This window comes from Sarcophilus harrisii, chromosome 1 (assembly GCF_902635505.1).
Source record: "Sarcophilus harrisii chromosome 1, mSarHar1.11, whole genome shotgun sequence".
Classification (NCBI taxonomy): domain Eukaryota; kingdom Metazoa; phylum Chordata; class Mammalia; order Dasyuromorphia; family Dasyuridae; genus Sarcophilus; species Sarcophilus harrisii.
This window is the reverse complement of record NC_045426.1, coordinates 486,003,027-486,020,454: the sequence shown is the minus strand read 5'-3', so window position 1 is coordinate 486,020,454 and position 17,428 is coordinate 486,003,027.

Genomic DNA, 17,428 nt, shown 5'->3' with positions numbered 1-17,428 from the left:
TAAGTAACGTAAATCACAGAATTGTTGTGAGCAACAAATAACAAACATATGGAAAGCACTTTGCAGATCTTAAAGTATTATGTAAATGTTAGTTACTTATTTTCATCTGTATTCAGAAACTTAAGCGTGTTGTTTCATCTTTTTCATTTTCTTTAATATAGTTATTGTTTCTATGATACTTCTTAAACCACATATTAATCAGGATTTCCTTCTAAAATATTAAACTATGTATCTTTTACTTGTGTTTCCTTTACTAATGAACTAATTCCTGTATTAATTACCATAAATTCCTCTATTAATTATTTAAACCATAAAAAGCATATACAATATTTCTATTTAAAATATTTAAATTGTTTTCTATGCCCCAGTTCATTTTTTGATAAAGGTAGTACATTGTGCTGAGAAATATAAATTTTTTTATTATTCTCATCCAGAAAATCACAAGTTTTAAAATTACAAATTCTCCAACACTTTGTTCAATTTTTTTTTTTCATTTTTGTCTTTCTGTTAAATTTTTCCAGCTCTGAGAAGAACATTGAAGTTTTCTACATTTTGGTGATTATTTCTGTCTTTTTGCAGTTCGGTTAACTTTTACTTTATAAATGCAGTTGTTATGCCATTTGGTGCACATATGTTTAGTATTGAAATAAGTTCATTGTCTCTTTTTTCTTTAAGCATAATGTAGTTGGCTGGCTTATTTCTCTGGAAAAGAATTTTTATTTTTGTTTTGTCTGATAACATATTTTAAACCACTGTGCTTTTTGGGGTATGGAAGGGAGGATTCATATGAAGCACAGTAAATTTTGTTCCAACCTCTCATTTTCATCCTATACATGTCTTTACTTTTTAGCTATGTTTATTGTACAGAGCAGATTGTAGGGTTTTGTTTTCTTATCTATATTGCCATTGTCTTTCATTTTATTGTATTGTTTAATGCATTACATTTAAAATTACTACTGTCTTTTCTTCTGTTTTCCAATTAAAAATACTCCCTCTTTTAAGCCAGCACTTTTTCTATGTTAATTAGCTATACTTTACTACCATGAGTTTAATCTCTTCCCACACTGTTTATTCACTTCCCTATTCCCTCTTAAATGTCTTTCTTATTTCAGATCTTTGAAATAACTTAAATTGGTAATTTCTTTCTTTTATTTATTTAGTTATCTATTTCTCATCTTAATTTGGCCCTGCTCAATCAAGAGAATATTTTAAAATCTTTCCTGCCTTACTCTTAAGCTTATTTTTAAGTTTCTTTTACAACTCTTTTTCCAGAGTTTTTTTTTTTTACATTGTCCTCCCTAATATTTCTCTTCCTTTCTAGTATTTTTAAAATTTTATTTCTAATTCATGAAATATATATCCTTACTTTTACCACCTTTATTTTCTCTTTATTCTTTATGAGGTTAAAGTTTCTAAATTATTAGATTTGAACTCTTCAATCTTTATAGGGTTAGCCCATACTCCTTTTTTCCTCTCTCTTTTTTTTTTTCTGTATTGCCTTTAAAAAAAAAAAAAATCTAAGAGAAAAGCAATGTCAGATAGAGTTACTCTGTGTTTCACATTGTGAGGCTTAGTCCCCCAAATATAATCAATGTCTTACAAAGACCATGTTCTACTAAAGGCTACTTCTCCCACTCTAGGTGGTAGCTGCCCCCAGAAACTCAAAACATCTCTTTTCCTGTGGCAGGATGGCACAATACATCTCAGAAAAGGTAATTTCCTTAGGTAAAAATTCCCAAATGAAATCCACAATGAAGTCTTGTGTCCTACTGCAGGGTCATAACTCTTGCTCTAAGGTATAATCTTTAGCAGTATTATTATCTTGGGAGATAGTTCTACAAATTTATGATTCCCAGTTCTATCACTCTCCTCCTATTCCAAACCCATCATCTCATTCTCCTCTACCATTTAAAAAAAAAAAAAGAATATAAGAATTACCATCTATTTTTAATTCAGCCAAGGGCTTCATAAGGGTTTGTAACCTATTTTCCTATTTCTCTCATCTCCTGTCTCTAGATATACAAAATCTTATCCTCTACTATTTCTTCATTTAAAAATGTTGAGTGACCTAGAGATAAAGGTTTCCTTTTTTAAGGAAAGTTTTTAAGTTCTCTTGAAATCTTTAACTTCTTAAACTTTTTAAAAAAATTTCTTGATGATCTCTCTTTTTTTTTTCTTTCACCTCATATATCAAGGCTTCTCCTTTTCTTTTTAGGAACAGTAACCTATAAGTATAAGATAATTCTGCTTCTTTACCTGTCAATTATTTTCAGTTATTTGATATATTTGTAAGTCAAATAATCCATTTACATTGTTTCTTCTTAATTGTGATGTTTCACATGCCTCTCTTGTTGACTATGCATCTTTTTATTGATTATTAAGTTTACTTTTGCAATAGATATCATTTTGGTTAATATCTTTGCTTTATAGAATTTATTTCATTTTATTTTTGATTTTCCAAAACCACAGGACCCCTTGTTTTTCTCCTGGCCACTTGCAAAATTTATTGTTTTTCACAGAAATTGTAAAATTTAGTTTGTTTTTAGAACAGATATTTTTCCTTCTGGCAGTGATCTGTGAATTTTCTGAATTAATGCTTTGTTATTGGTATTCAAAAGTTCTGGACAGATTTCTTAAATTATTTTCAGGGTTATAGCATTATTTTTCTATGCAGAGTTTTGATATTTTGTGTTCTTTTGGGACACATGATCCTTAAATTATCTTTGCATAGCCTGTCTTCAAGGTCATTTGCTTTAGCTTTTATTCAGTTTATATATTCTATTAATGTTGACACCATTTACTTATCATTTCCTCAATGTTTTTGTGTTCCAAATCTGTTGTTCTATCTTATATAGCTTTGACTTCTTTGGAGAGATTTTCTATCATGAGTTCATATTTTCCTACTCTGCCTGTTATGTTTCTTAATTCTGTGTGGAAAACACCAACTTTGGATCTAATTTATTCATAATTTCTTCTTATATTTCTTCTTCTTTTTTTTCATTTCTCTTTTGAGTCATTCTGGGTCCATTTTGTTCAATTGTGATCTCTGGGGAATCCTTGGCCTGAATAATCTTTTGGATGGCCTAATGAATCCTACCCAGCTGGTTTTCAGTTCCCCTTTCTTCAGGCAGACATTTGCTTCCAGCTAACTTATTTTTTTGAAGTTAGACAAATAGACTATATTTTCAGACTTGCTCCTCTTCTACAGCACTTGGAAAAGCACTTGTCATTTGTTGTGGAGCTTAGGGTTGGTGGTGTTAACAACCTGGGAGGTTGTGCTTGCTGAGACTGGGGTGCTGTCAGATCGGGAAAGGCACCAAATAAAAGCTCTAAGTATTAAATATTTTAGTTTGTTTTCTAAAAAAATTACATTTAATTTTATTTTTTTCTCAATTATATGCAAAAAATAACTTTTTTTTTTTACAATTTTGAGTTCCAAATTATCTCCCTGCTTCCCTCTCTTCCTCCCTTCTTGGGAAGGCAAGAAGAAATTAAGTTTCTTAAGACAATTCTTTAGGATTGTGGATGGTTGGGGAGGGAGGATGTTTCCTTATCTTGTGGAATGAATTGTTACCTTAATTGCTTTTTTATTTTTAAACGATGTAAGGTTGAAGAGAGTTTCATATAACTTCTATTGCAGCATTTTGTTAGTCACCTAACTTTGAACCTAATATAAAATCAATTTTATCTGTATCAAATGCATCATCTTCAGTGATGATTTTTTAAATGTTCCATCATTTCTTTCATTGCTTGTCCATAATCAATCTTATATAAAGCTGGAATACAGTAAATATTTTGGCTATATCTACACAGCACTTCCAGTCAGTTGGTTTCTAATGAATTCACTAGTCACTTCAAACAACTTAATTTACAGGGGGCTTGTTCTTTTGCTTATTTTGAATAGTTTAATTAAACCAAAAACCTAATTCTTCATTGTAGTTTTCATACTTTCAAGAAAACTAAAATTCCCATCATAATCTGAACTTCTGAAGTGTGGGTCACAAGCTTATACATTCACTCAACCAACAATTACAGCATCTATTCAACTTAAACACCTTTTTTCCAACTTGATGTTCATTTAATAGTGTCATTAAACAACTCATTCCTAGTTATGTAAGAACACACTTTTAAAAATTGCTGTGCTTTTCAACAAATGACTTGTTAGTAGGGATGATGATGATGATGATGATGATGATGATAGTAGTAGTGATGATATCTGTTGGTAGTTTAGTAGATGGATTGAGCATTGAACCTGGTCAGAATTTGAATTCTAATTCTGCCTCAGACACTTTTCTATGTTGAAATGGAATTAATACTACTAGCCAAAGATAAAATTTATTCATTGAAAGTTTAAAGGGAGGAAAACTAGTTTATACTTTTTTATAGCCAACATAGATTTGAATTAAAAAACAAACACTAATACCAACCCTCAATACCACTCCCCTTCCCATATATACACACAAGAGAATATTTTCAGAGTTTAAAAGTCCCAGAAAAACTAGTCTATTATGTAATGGTCACTGATATACCATTTCCCATCCATATGTGATAACATAAAGCACTCTCTCAGAGCCTTGAAATAACTAAATCAATTATAATGTTTTATACCACACTTTTGTTTTCATAGATAGTGAATAAATATTTACAAGTCTATCATCTACTTTATGAGTTATTTTTTCCATTATTTTGTTCAATATTAATATCCATCTGTACCACATGCTTACTGAGTTCACTCCAGTATAGTATATGTTAATATTTATGAAAAAATGAATGTTTTATTCAGACATTTATTGGACCTTAGCCTTGTTTTATAGGAAATAAGTCAATATTATTCTGAGAAGGAAGAGTCCTCCCTAATAACCTAAGATGGAGATGATTTTCCTTTTTCTTTAAAGCTATATATCCTAGACTGAATTACTATTTTCCAAGCAGAATTTAATCCACTCTTATCTGGGAGTAGGTTGAAATGCTTAAACTTATGAAATAGTTTCCTCTGTTCTTCTTAAACTTTATCTGTTGAATCCCAACTCAAACACCATTTTCTTCAGAGAAATGCCCTGCTATTTAAATCCAAAAAGACAAAAGGTTTACATACCTTTTCCATTGAACAAAATGACATATACCAACACATACAATGTGTTTGTATGCATGTAGGTTTTTTTGGGAGTATGTGTGTGTGTGTGTGTGTGTGTGTGTGTGTGTGTGTGTAACTTTAGTCTTTTTGGATTAATGTTGGTGTGAAAAATCCTTATCATTCAATATGAAATGTCATACTATCTGACTTCTATTTTGTTGATGTTGACTAGTCTGATAATCTACTTGGCCCTGATCAGTCTTTTGGTACCTCTTAATCAAGACAAGAAGAGATGTATATCCTCCAGGAAGAAGGTCTGAGTGAACCAAAATTATCACCAGTGTCATGAATAACCTTTCCTGTTTTTGATACATAAAATTTAAAAAAGTTTTACACAAACAAATTCAATAATGCTAACACTAAAAGGAAATAACTGAGAAACTTTTTTTGGTCTTTCTTAATGGTTTCATTGTCTGGATTACATTCTCCATTTTTACCTAGGGCATACTGAGGAAGAAAAAAAAGAGGCAATATATGCCAGGTTGAGTCAAACCAGTGACATCAATTCAACCACCACTTGCAACTACTGACCAACTGCCTTTAATTGTCAGAAAGAATTTTTCTTTCTCTTACCTAGATACAGTAACTGAAAATTTGGAAAGACTTTGGCATTGTGAAATAGCTCAACTTTAAAAACCATTAAGATTTTCTAAGTGGAATTCTTATTAAAGAAGATCTATCACCATTAGCTTTTCTGCAGTACCTTAAAGACCCTGAAACCTTTCCATCTGACTTATAAGGAACTTCTTATATGGTTTATCTCCTACATTAAAATGTGGATTTTTTTGAAATCAGAGATGGTCTTGATTTTCTATATATATCCGTGACTTCCAATCCTTCCTTCTTTCCTCCCTCCATCCCTCTTTCCTTCCTTCCCTCCTTCCCTCCTTCCTTCCTTCCTTCCCTCCTTCCCTCCTTCCTTCCTTCCTTCCTTCCTTTCTTCCTTCCTTCCTTCCTTCTTTCCTTCCTTCCTTCCTTCCTTCCTTCCTTCCTTCCTTCCTTCCTTCCTTCCTTCCTTCCTTCCTTCCTTCCTTCCTTCCTTCCTTCCTTCCTTCCTTCCTTCCTTCCTCCTTCCTTCTTTCCTTCTTTCTTTCCTTCTTCTCTCCCTCCCTCTCTCTCTCTCTCTTTCTTTCTTTCTTGTTAATCTGATGGATATTTGGTGGAACTTTTGATTTAATTTGCATCATCTAATTATTAGGAATTTGGAGAATTTTTCATATAACTGTTGATAGCTTCAATTTCTTCCCATTGAGATATCCCTATTCATTTGGAACTATGACCAAAGAGTTACCAAACTGTGTATAACCTTTGATCTAGCTGTGTTTCTACTGGATTTGTATCCCAAAGAGATAATAAAAAAAGAAAGGGACCCACATGTGCAAAAATGTTTGTAGCAGCCCTTTTTGTAGTGGCAAGAAACTGGATTCCTATGTATTGGAGAATGGACAAATAAGTTATGGTATATGGATGTTTTGGAATATTATTTGTTATGGGTCAGAACTCTGAACTTGAAACAAGGATTCTTACAAGGTGCTAATTCAGTGGAATTGATGAGACAATGTTTATCTAGTTTAGCATGGTGCTTAAGTTCTCTAAATTCAGTATGATTGATTTAATCTTATAACCAATAATGATTTCCTAGTGATTGGTTTATACTCAGTGTAGAGCATGTAAGCTAGGAGCCTCAGCCAGGTTCATTCAGAGTTAGGGAAGACAAGCAGACAGGAGGCTGAAGCACAAGCCCTTGGACTTAGAGTCATTCATCCCATCTCACACCACCTTGGTGGCAGGCTCTCCTCCTTAGTTTCTCCACTGAAACCAAGACTCCAGAAGGCCTTTAAGAAAACTAATCGGGCCCCAGGAAAGGAGACAAGACTTTCAAGGAGATAGTAAAGGATTTGGACTTTAACACTTGGTTACTCTTGTGGTGATTACTCAAATGAAATGAAAGCTGCTTCCAGAGACCGCAAGAAAACTGAACAAAGAACATTACAAGTATTATTCTAAAAGAAATAGTCAGCAGGATGATTTAAGAAAGTCCTGGAGAGACTTACATGAACTGACGTTAAGTGAAGTGAGTAGAACCAAAATAATGTTGTTCATAGCAACAAAAAGATTATATGATGATCAACTGTGATTTGGCTTTTTTCAACAATGAGGTGATTCAAACCAGTTCCAAAAGACTTGTAAAAGAAACAGCCATCTGCATCCAGAGAGAGGACTGTGGGGATAGAAAGTAGATTCCAAAATAATATTTTCCCCTTTGTTTTTGTTGTTGTTGTTGTTTGCTTGCTTCTCTCTCTCTCTCTCTCTCTCTCTCTCTCTCTCTCTCTTTCTCTCTCTCTCCCCCCTTCTCTCCCCTCCTCTCCCCCCCTCTCCTTCTCCCTTCCCCCCTCTGTTTCTCCAATATATCTATATTTAAATATAGATATAGATACATTGTGGGAGTGGTCTTGGTCTTTGTTTTTCTGCCTGAGCGATGACTCTGGAGTATGTGGCCTTTATTATTCCTTCTGTTTCTGTTGTATCTACTATTTCCTGCTCTTAGAGAAGGGAATATTATTGAAGCGATAGGGATTGAAGGCACAAACTAGAATGATACTGTAGTTTACCAGTAAGTAAGCTTGAAGACATTTACTTCTGGGTATGATGCTGGGTAAGTCACTGAATCCTCTTTGCCTCAGTTTCCACATCTGCAAAATGAGCTGAAGAAGGAAATAGAAAACCAAATGGGTCACAACGAGTTGGACATGATTAAAAATGACTGAATAACAAAATAAGCCATAGTATTATTTGCAAAAATAGATAGCTTTGTGTCCTTTTTTTCTGATTTTTTTTTGCCTCTATTTCTTTTCCTTATGTTATTGTTATAGCCAGTAGGTGGTAGATAAATAGCTTGGTGGATAGAGTACCAGGCCTAGGATCTGGTATGAGTTCAAATCTGACCACGGACACTCACTGTGTGACCCTGCACAAGTCACTTGACCTCTCATTGCCTTAATCTATTGGAGAAGGAAATGGGAAATTACTCCAGTATTTTTTCCAAGAAAACACTCTGCAGGAACAAAAAGTTAGACACAATGTAAAGAATAACAACATCAAAGCCAGCATTTCTATCATTATATTGAATAATGATGGTCAAAATGGACAGCTTTCCTGGAAATGTGTCTAGCCTTTTTTGATTAGTGCAATATTTGCTCTAGGTTTTAGGTAGATGTTATTTGTCATGTTAAGGACAGGTCCATTTTTTCCCCTATGCTTTCTGGGATTCTTTTTCTCCTTTTCTTTTAACAGAAACATATTTAATTTTGTCAGTTTATTTTTCCAATTTATTCATTTTTTTCTTATATTGAAACAACTCTAAATTCTTGATATAAATCCACTCTGGTCAGAGATGACCAATTTGGTTATCTTTTTAATATAGTATAATCTCTCTCATATTTTCATCAATATTTATGATTAGCTGAACTAGATGTGCTATCTGGGGGAGTCACCCTAGTATACCAGAAACTAAAGTTCACTCTGGCAATCTTCAAAGTGGTTTAAAGTGCCAACATTTGAGTGGTGATCAGGTGATTAAAACAGTGCTCACCATCAACCTTGAGCCATTACTCTTTCAACAGGAGTAAATGAAAGAAAGATAGTAGTCTGGGCTAACTTCCAAGGCCCTCTTCACTAAATAATTGGAAAACTTTTTTTTTTTTTTTTTTTTTTGCCTATCAGGGATTTGGGGAACTTCTTTCCTTCCAATTTTTTGTCCCTAACCACAGCTCTACTTTGCAGATAGTTTGAAAATGGAGGGAAAAAAAGATCTTTAAAGCAAAAATTAAAGAAAAAACTCCCATAGCATGGTATAGGAGAGCCCTGACCTGTGTCAGGAAATTGGAGTGCCCAAGACAAAACACAAAGTGTGAAGGGAAGGAACATTGAATATCTGAGCTAAGTTACAAGTTTGAAGTTCTTCCTATTGAGAAGGGAGCCAAATAATAATGCTATGAATTCACAATAGATAGAATGTACAATAAAGATAAGGTAAAGAAATGAGTAATGGTAATTAGTAACTCCTTGATAATTGGATGTCCAAAATACTATTTATTGTCCTAATGTTCACACTATCTTCCCATGACATGTGTCTATTACATACAAAGTCTGCTATTTAGTCAGATTCCTTTTTGTTTTAATCCAACTGCAAATTTATTTTGTTTCTAACATCACATAAAAGGTATAATTTAGGAATACTATATTCCTCACTCAGCTCCATTAAAAACATAACTCCATTAAAAAGAAATCTTTATTAAATTTTAACTTTGTATAAATGCAATACAGATGATTAAATGCTATAATTTAACATCATATCTAATGGGAATGAAGTAATGCAAGTTTTTGGAGATATTTCACCTTCTAAAGGGCAATCGGTAGAACTAGATATCTGCAAAGAGGTCCCAGACATGGACAACAATTAAATATAATTTAATATAAAAATAATGATCGTGTAACTGATTGTGAATACCTGGGACCATGAAAACTGAGATGTTCTTTGGACTCATTCCTCATATCAGACTGGAAGAGAATGTTTAATATGTCAGTCCAAATGATCCATACAAAGACTTTAAATTTGAAAACCACTACCATTCATTTTTGGTAATTCAAATGTTGACAAATAATTCCATCAGAAAGAACTTATAAAAGCACTGCTATAACATAAGAGTCAAATCAAGAAACTTAATGAATAAAATAAAGGTCATGATTATCACTATTTCTGATTGAGATTATTGATCTAAAATTAGGAGGGACTTTAGAATCTATTCAATCTTTTCATTTTATGGATAAGGACATTGAGTTCCAGGAAAGTTAAGTAATTTGTTCAAGGTCAAATGTGTAGTAAATACCAGTGGCAGGATTTCAACCCAAGTTTATTTAGGAAAAAAAGGCAAATTAGAGAATTAAATAATTGATTAAGACAATGGTGGCTAAGAAAAGGATTTGATTTCTGGAACATGACAAAATATAGAAATGATCTACTCTTGACTAGGCATGGAATCTATCATGAGAAGTCTGATAAAAATATATATATATATTTACATGGAGTATTATAAGTCTCACCAAAAAATGGAGTTTGTTTTCTAAGCATCCATTGTTGACTTGATGAATAAAAAACTGGCAAAAGAAGACCTGTGCTGAAAAACCTGCCTTTGACCCATAATGACTGGATGACCTTGAGTATGTTATTTAATCTCTTAGTATTATAGGCAATTCTATGAAACTGTAAATTGTAGAGAAAGTGCCAGTATAGTTTGGTAAAGAGTTTCTTCATCCTCAAATTCCCTATGTTAGTGAAATCCCAAATCCATTTCCACTCCTTTTCTCTAGGTCCTTTCTTAGCATCATATAGATAAAGAAAGATGAAAATGGTAGAATTGTTCTGTGGTCCAGTATTGTTGTTGTTATTTCTGCTGTTATTAATTAGGCATAGCCCATATAGCTATGCTGTTAAAGAGTATGTGACTTTAATTCTCATAATTATTAGTTTTCAAAAACTATCAGAATTTTTTATATAAAAATATCAGAGATATTTTGAAAATAAGAAAGTATCCATTAGAAATGCCTGCATAAATCATCAAATTGATTTGTCAGCTGCAATGGATTTTTGAGCTTACTGGCAGAAGCTAAAGTTCTTTACAACTGACTTAGATTTAAATTTCTGGGAATGGCCTTTGGTAGAAATTGGGTATAATATCTGAGAATTCTTGATGACCAATAAACTAGCCATAAATAAAATGGAATCTATATTGTTATTTAAACTTATTTCCAAGCATTACTCATGCCTACACATATAGTTTGATTTCTTTTAACTTTGCTCATTAAAAAAGAATTCTATGTAAGACCAACTTTGAAATTAGTGAGAATACCTAAGGTTCTTTTCAACTCTTAACTTTCTATTTATCTATAGTCAGTCTATATTTTAAAAAAAAGCTGCTATAAGGATTAAGTTCTGAAACATGTATAAGATTCAAGATAAGGATTATTTATCTGAACTTTCAATCTTGTGAAGAAACATTCTGGTGAGTGCCATAAAATCAGATGAGACTTCATTAAGTTTTCTTGTTAAATGGTTGTTGAAGAATGCTCTGTTGGAGGGGATAAAAACTCTTTCAGGAATCAGTTCTGAGGAACTCTGGCTAAAGATATTTGTGTCAGAGGCAATTTATATAGGTGGAAGGCTGCTGGGAGTTGCCAAAGGGAAGCATTGTATTTAAATTCAAGTAATATCTCGCTAGCAGCTTCTGCTGGAGATACCTGCTGGGAGGATGAAGGTTTTTCTCCTTTGCAAGAAGTGAGTAGAAAGTTACCTCCTCCTGACTGGAAAAATTAGATGGGGTTTTTATGTTCTCAACATCATGCTGCTGTATGCCTCAGTCCTTCTCTTCTTTTTTTGACTTAATGGAAGGAATGAAAATGGGTCTCTGATGAAGATGAAACCAATGGGGTTTCCTCAGTAAGTTCTAAGGGAGAAAAGTTACAGGAATCTCTTCTGAAGATGAAGTAACATATCCAGCTGTGACAAAGTGGGACATCTCAAGGGAAGCCCCCAAACAAAAGGACCCCCTGGCTAGGTTGCTTGTGTGGGCTAACTTTCCATTGTCATCACCTAGAAAAGCAAGGGGGAAAGATATTTTTCTTCCGTAGATAGTGACCTTGGGTTCACATTTTTGATCATTATTTCCTTTTTTTTAATCCCCTTTTTTTATCCTTCTTTTGCTTTGAACACCTAGAAATCTGGCACATTATCAATTCTAATGTATCACTAATTTTCCTGTGGGAATTTAAGCATAAAAAGTATCTTTGAGATACATGTAAATAACAATAGTTCGCATCACATAGCATATTATGATTCACAAAACCTTTTATATCTTATTTCATCTGCATAGCAATTCTGTGAGGGTTGTAGGGTAAGTATGAATACTGGCCTCATTTATAGATGAAAGGACCAAAGCTCAGAGAGATTTCAGTGATTTGCTGAAGCTCATAGAGCTGGTGAATAAAGATTGACAGAATCAGGTCTTAAACTCAGATCTAGTGGTTTCAGAATCACTACATTTACCATTATACCATCTCACCCAAAATAGTGGTGGGGAATGTCTGGCTGACTGTCCATATAAGGCCTTTGAAATCATTTGGTTTGACCCTATCAAGGCAATGATAAGCTGAAAGCTAGGTACAACAAACACCATTCACTGCTTGAGTTTTTAAACTGATAATTTTGCATAGTCTGCAAATGATGTTATAAATATCCAAATGATCCTTGGCAGAAAAAAAGTTCCTCATTCCTGACCTAAAAGTAAATGATTTATTTACCTCTATTTAACTGTGGTTATAAATATTAAATTTAACTTTATAAATTTTACTATTTAACAAGAAGTTGAAAATTATGTTCTTATTTAATCAGAGTTAAAGACATTTATGAATAGTCAGAGTTTGGATAATGATATGGGAATGGACCTATTATTCCTTAGGTAGAGGGTCCTGAGGAGGAACCTACTATCCTTTATCAACACAAGTCAGCACATACCACCTTATGGATTTAGAAAGTTGTCTGCTCACTGAGACATTAAGTAATTAAATATAACCAGTGATTCTGAAAAGTAGTACTTGAACTCAATTCTTCTGACTTGAAGGCTAACTCTCTTTTTACTATACTGTACCACCTCCTTAGCATAGAAAATATGGTCAAAGTAAACTTATTAGGGACACAAAACTCTGAACTTAATAAGGAAAACTTAATAGTTTTCTTTCTATCCTAGTCCTCTTCTTCAGGTTGCATTGTTGTCCCTCATATGTAACATGAGTGTTATGTGTACCTCAAAGGAGGCAGAATATATTACTGTAGTCTCATTTATCTCCATCTTTCTCCAAGAGAGACTAATTCCTTCCAGAAAAGAAAGCAAGAACTTGGGACTAGAGACTCCTTAGAGAGTTACCAGATCAGAGTTTATATTTATCTTCTGCCTTAAATATTATTAGCATAGGGAATGTGAATTTCATGTTCAGTCTCACCTCTTACAGCTTTTCAATATTGAAAACTCCAAGCTCTATATCCAAATCTGGATTAGTTTCCCACCAAATACCACTTCTAAAATGAACACACACAATACTGAGTCAAGAAAACCCAAACCAATGGCAAAACAGAAGTGAGAGACAGTATACATAGACAATAAAATGAAGGGGATCTCCCATTGGGAGTAAGATAATATGGTACAAGTTAAGAGAGAATACAACTTAGAGAGGGTTCTAGATCTTGCCCAAGAGGGAATTCTTCAAAGTTTTTAAGATAGCAGCTAGGGAGAGAGACATGATGAAGATTGCCTTCTCCTCTCATATCTTTTCAGTCTTTTCCTTTAGCAACCTGAAATGGGGTTGACCCTTCCCATCTTACCTCTCAAAGAAGGAAGGCAGAAGCGCCTGAAGCAACTGCAGAGCACCAAAACAGCCTGAAAAACCTGACAAAAACTGAAAAGCTCTCTCCTCTCTCCAGCTCTCACTAACTCCACTTTGCTCCTTCTGAAGTACAGGGCATTCATCTCCCTCCAATAAAGAGAAAATCCTACACTAATGGACTTTGGGACTGGAGTGACATAAAATATCATTATAATTGTTACAAACTATATAACTGTAAGTCACTTGATTTGTCTGTATCCTACTTTTCCTCATTTTTGTGAGAAGGTTTGAAATGATAAGCTTTGATTACCTGTGAATACTGAGATGCGTTATTATTATTAGTATTATTATTATAGTTCCTTGAACCCAAGTTTTGACTCCAGAAATAGACTAATTTTAACTGGCAAGTAGTAAAAATGCAAAGGTGATTCATAATAAGATGACAAGCCCCTACATAAAATGATCATTACCTAGAAAAAAAATGGCATAATGCTATTTTAAATTGTTTCTTAAAAAACAAGATTACATTATTTCCTCATAGCTTTCTCTTTGGAAACACAGATAATGTTAAGACAGTAAAGTATAGAAAACAGGAGATTTGCAATTAGTGTTGCCATTAAGTGGTCATTAAGATTTGTACTTGAATACAAAGAAGTAGTAAAGTCTCTGTATAACTAAAATCTTTTGTGTTATTTTACTAAAATTATGTAGTCTAAGGTGCTATGTGTCTTCTACATGTGACTCCAAAACAGCTAATCAAATGTAACCACATCTAGTCATAACCTTATATCAAACATGAGATATTCAAATAAAAAAGAGATGATCATTGGTGATAAAAAATGTTGACTATACCTAATAGTTAGCTTTATGAGGACTATGAGTGAAAAGTTTCACTGGTATAGTCACTTTGCTAAAGTTTAATTAATCATAGCCTATTTAAAGATGGTTTTGCTTTTGGGAAGCTTTTGGCTTTGAATCATAATGGGGAAGCAGATTGAAATCCAATGCAAATGTGATAGGCAGATAAAATGGCAAAACTAAGCTGACATGGTTATAGAGATCTTTGGAAGTGTGGATTTTCTTCATTTTGTGCTTATTATCCCTGATTTTCAGTAGCATTCTATAGTTTAAGAGAACATCCAGGAAACATCATTGGTGTTGTACACAGGTCTCCTGGGTAATACTCATAGAGGTTCCATTTATGTTATATAACTAGGCTCACAGGGACAGGTCAGGGATGTCTTGAAACTGCATATATACGGACAATTAGATAATAATGACACAAATACCCTTAGCCTCAGCTGTCTGCTGCTTGTTTGAAGCTTCCTAACATACCTTACCCCTTTCCTTTAGATAATGCTTAGGATATACTTTGTAAAACTTAAACCACTATGTAAATGAGAGCTATTAGCATGCATCAGCTTCAGAGGTCATGGTCTTTGACATTAAAACTGAATAGAATAGAAAACTGAATTTGACATTAATAACTGAATAGAGAAATAAATTAAAATATCTTGTCAAAGTTAAGCTATTTCTTTGTGTTAAAACTGTTTGAAATTTATTCTTATCATCTCCTATATATTTTACATATCAATGCACTATATTTTGATAATTTAAGGAATGGTCATTGCTGTCATGCTCTTTAAACCCAATTGGAATCTGATTTTTCCAAATAATACTTAAAAAAAATAAGACTACAGAGAGAGTTAAATGTTTAAACAAGCAGGGAAAAACCCGTCTTGTTAAATAGGACACTGAGTTTATTCCTCTGAGAAATTCTAGGGATGGTATTCCAGGCAATTTTACTAAATCCAAGAGGATATCACACATTGATTCTGTGATGGATCCATGATTTCATAAATGTGATTACTCCTTCCATCAGTTCAGATTACAGTTTATCCAAGTCATTTAATTGTTTTCCATTCCTTCCCATATATCCTCTTTTAGAAGATCTAAATGAGATATTACAGGCTTTCTTCAAGAACTTTTTATCTTTCATGGATACCTGTAGAGCATTCAAGTTGTCCATCTGTTACCTTTGCTCTTCTTATTGGACCAACTGATTTCTAATTTCTAATGACACAATCCCTTTGATGATATTCTTATTTTGAAGAAATAGCATGGCATAATAAATAAAGAATGAGCCAGGAAGACCTGGGCTCAAGATCCATATTAATTTATACTGACTCAGTAACCATAGGTCTCCCATTTCATCAAGGACCAGCTCCAGTCATTTTGACCTATATCTGGCCACTGGACCCAGATGGCTCTGGAGGAGAAAGTGAGGCAGCTGACCTTGCACAGTCCTTCTTCCCTCAAATCCAATTTGCTTGCATGTCATGGGATTACTTTATTGATATCATGGTTCTCTGTGAGATCAAAGAATAAACAACAATAATCATGGGTGAGTCATTTAACTTCTAAGTGTTCTGGGCAGCTCTCTAACAGTATAAGGGGAAGAGAAAGTGCTAGTTTGCATTGGGGATGGAGTTTCCTTCCTGGGGACTTCTCTTCAACAATGAAATCACAGGGGCAATCCCAAACTTCTATCTTTAATATTATTTCTTATGCATAAATCATCATTCATAGTAAGCTGCAGGTAATTTACTCTGACAACATCTCTCCATTGTCCTTTGGATCAGCTGTAATTGTGATTTTTCTGAGATTGTGATATTCCAATTTATATCCAAAGAGCCTATCAAAAGAATAGTAGCATTTGAATGGTTGTATGTGTGTGTAGGAACAGCTTGGAAATCACTAAATGTGATGTACATGTTCCCAAATACAATACAGCTTACTATCTTTCTCCTTTTAAATTCTAGATTCATTTTCCATGTACAATCTTGTCCAAGATTTATGTGCTGATGAACTAAACAGATGGACTAACTACATATCATAGTCATAGCAAAATATATTTTTATTAATTTTATTTCTTTATGTTTTTAATATATGTATGTGTGAGTGGATTATTGGGTGAAAATCTTATGAATAGTTGTGATTCTCATTAAGGAGTCACTGAATTCTAGGAATTGTAAATAAAAAAAATCATCTACAAACAAAAAATTCTAGAGAACTTCATTATTTATTTGAAATTCCTCTCCTATTTGTATTTTGTGGTTTTTCTGCTAGACATTCTCTTTCATAGAATAAAAACATTAAGACTACTTTTTTATTTATGCCTTTTTTAATAGCAACAAACTAATTTGTCAGGATTGTATATTTTCTCCACCTTTTAGTTAATTGGATGTCTGAAAATATGTGAAAAGCTATAAAATCATTCTCAAAACCCTTCTTATTCTTATAATATTATGATGGATAGCATTGATGTGTGAATATGCCATTGTCATAATAATTCTTTTATGCTATAGGGATGTATGGAGATTTCAGGGAGAATTAACACCTCTGGGGTGAAAGTTTGTCTATCCCTTTTCAAGATTGCAAATCCACCTTTAGTATTTACTTTCATCCAACTCTCACCTATGGCTACAAGAAGTTATAGCGTGAAAAATAGTCACAACCTGGTAAATAGTCTCGGCACATGGGCCAAAATTGAATGTAACCTAGATTGAATGTAACCAACAGCTCTCAAATCCATCAGTGCTTTAGGAAACTGTCTACCCAAATATGTGAAGATATCCCTTAATGGAACAGGTAGATGAGAATACCTTTTTCCAACATTCATGAAGTCAAATGAAGCAGGTGCTGTGGCAGGCTGAGAGTTTGGTCAGACATCAGAGTTGCCAAGGTTACCCACCGCATCCCAGGCCATTGTCAGTTGTCTTCCTTTTTGTCTTGCCACTAGACTTTGTTGAGTCTTGAACAGACTGTGAGGTTGATGACTTTGTACAATTATGCCTC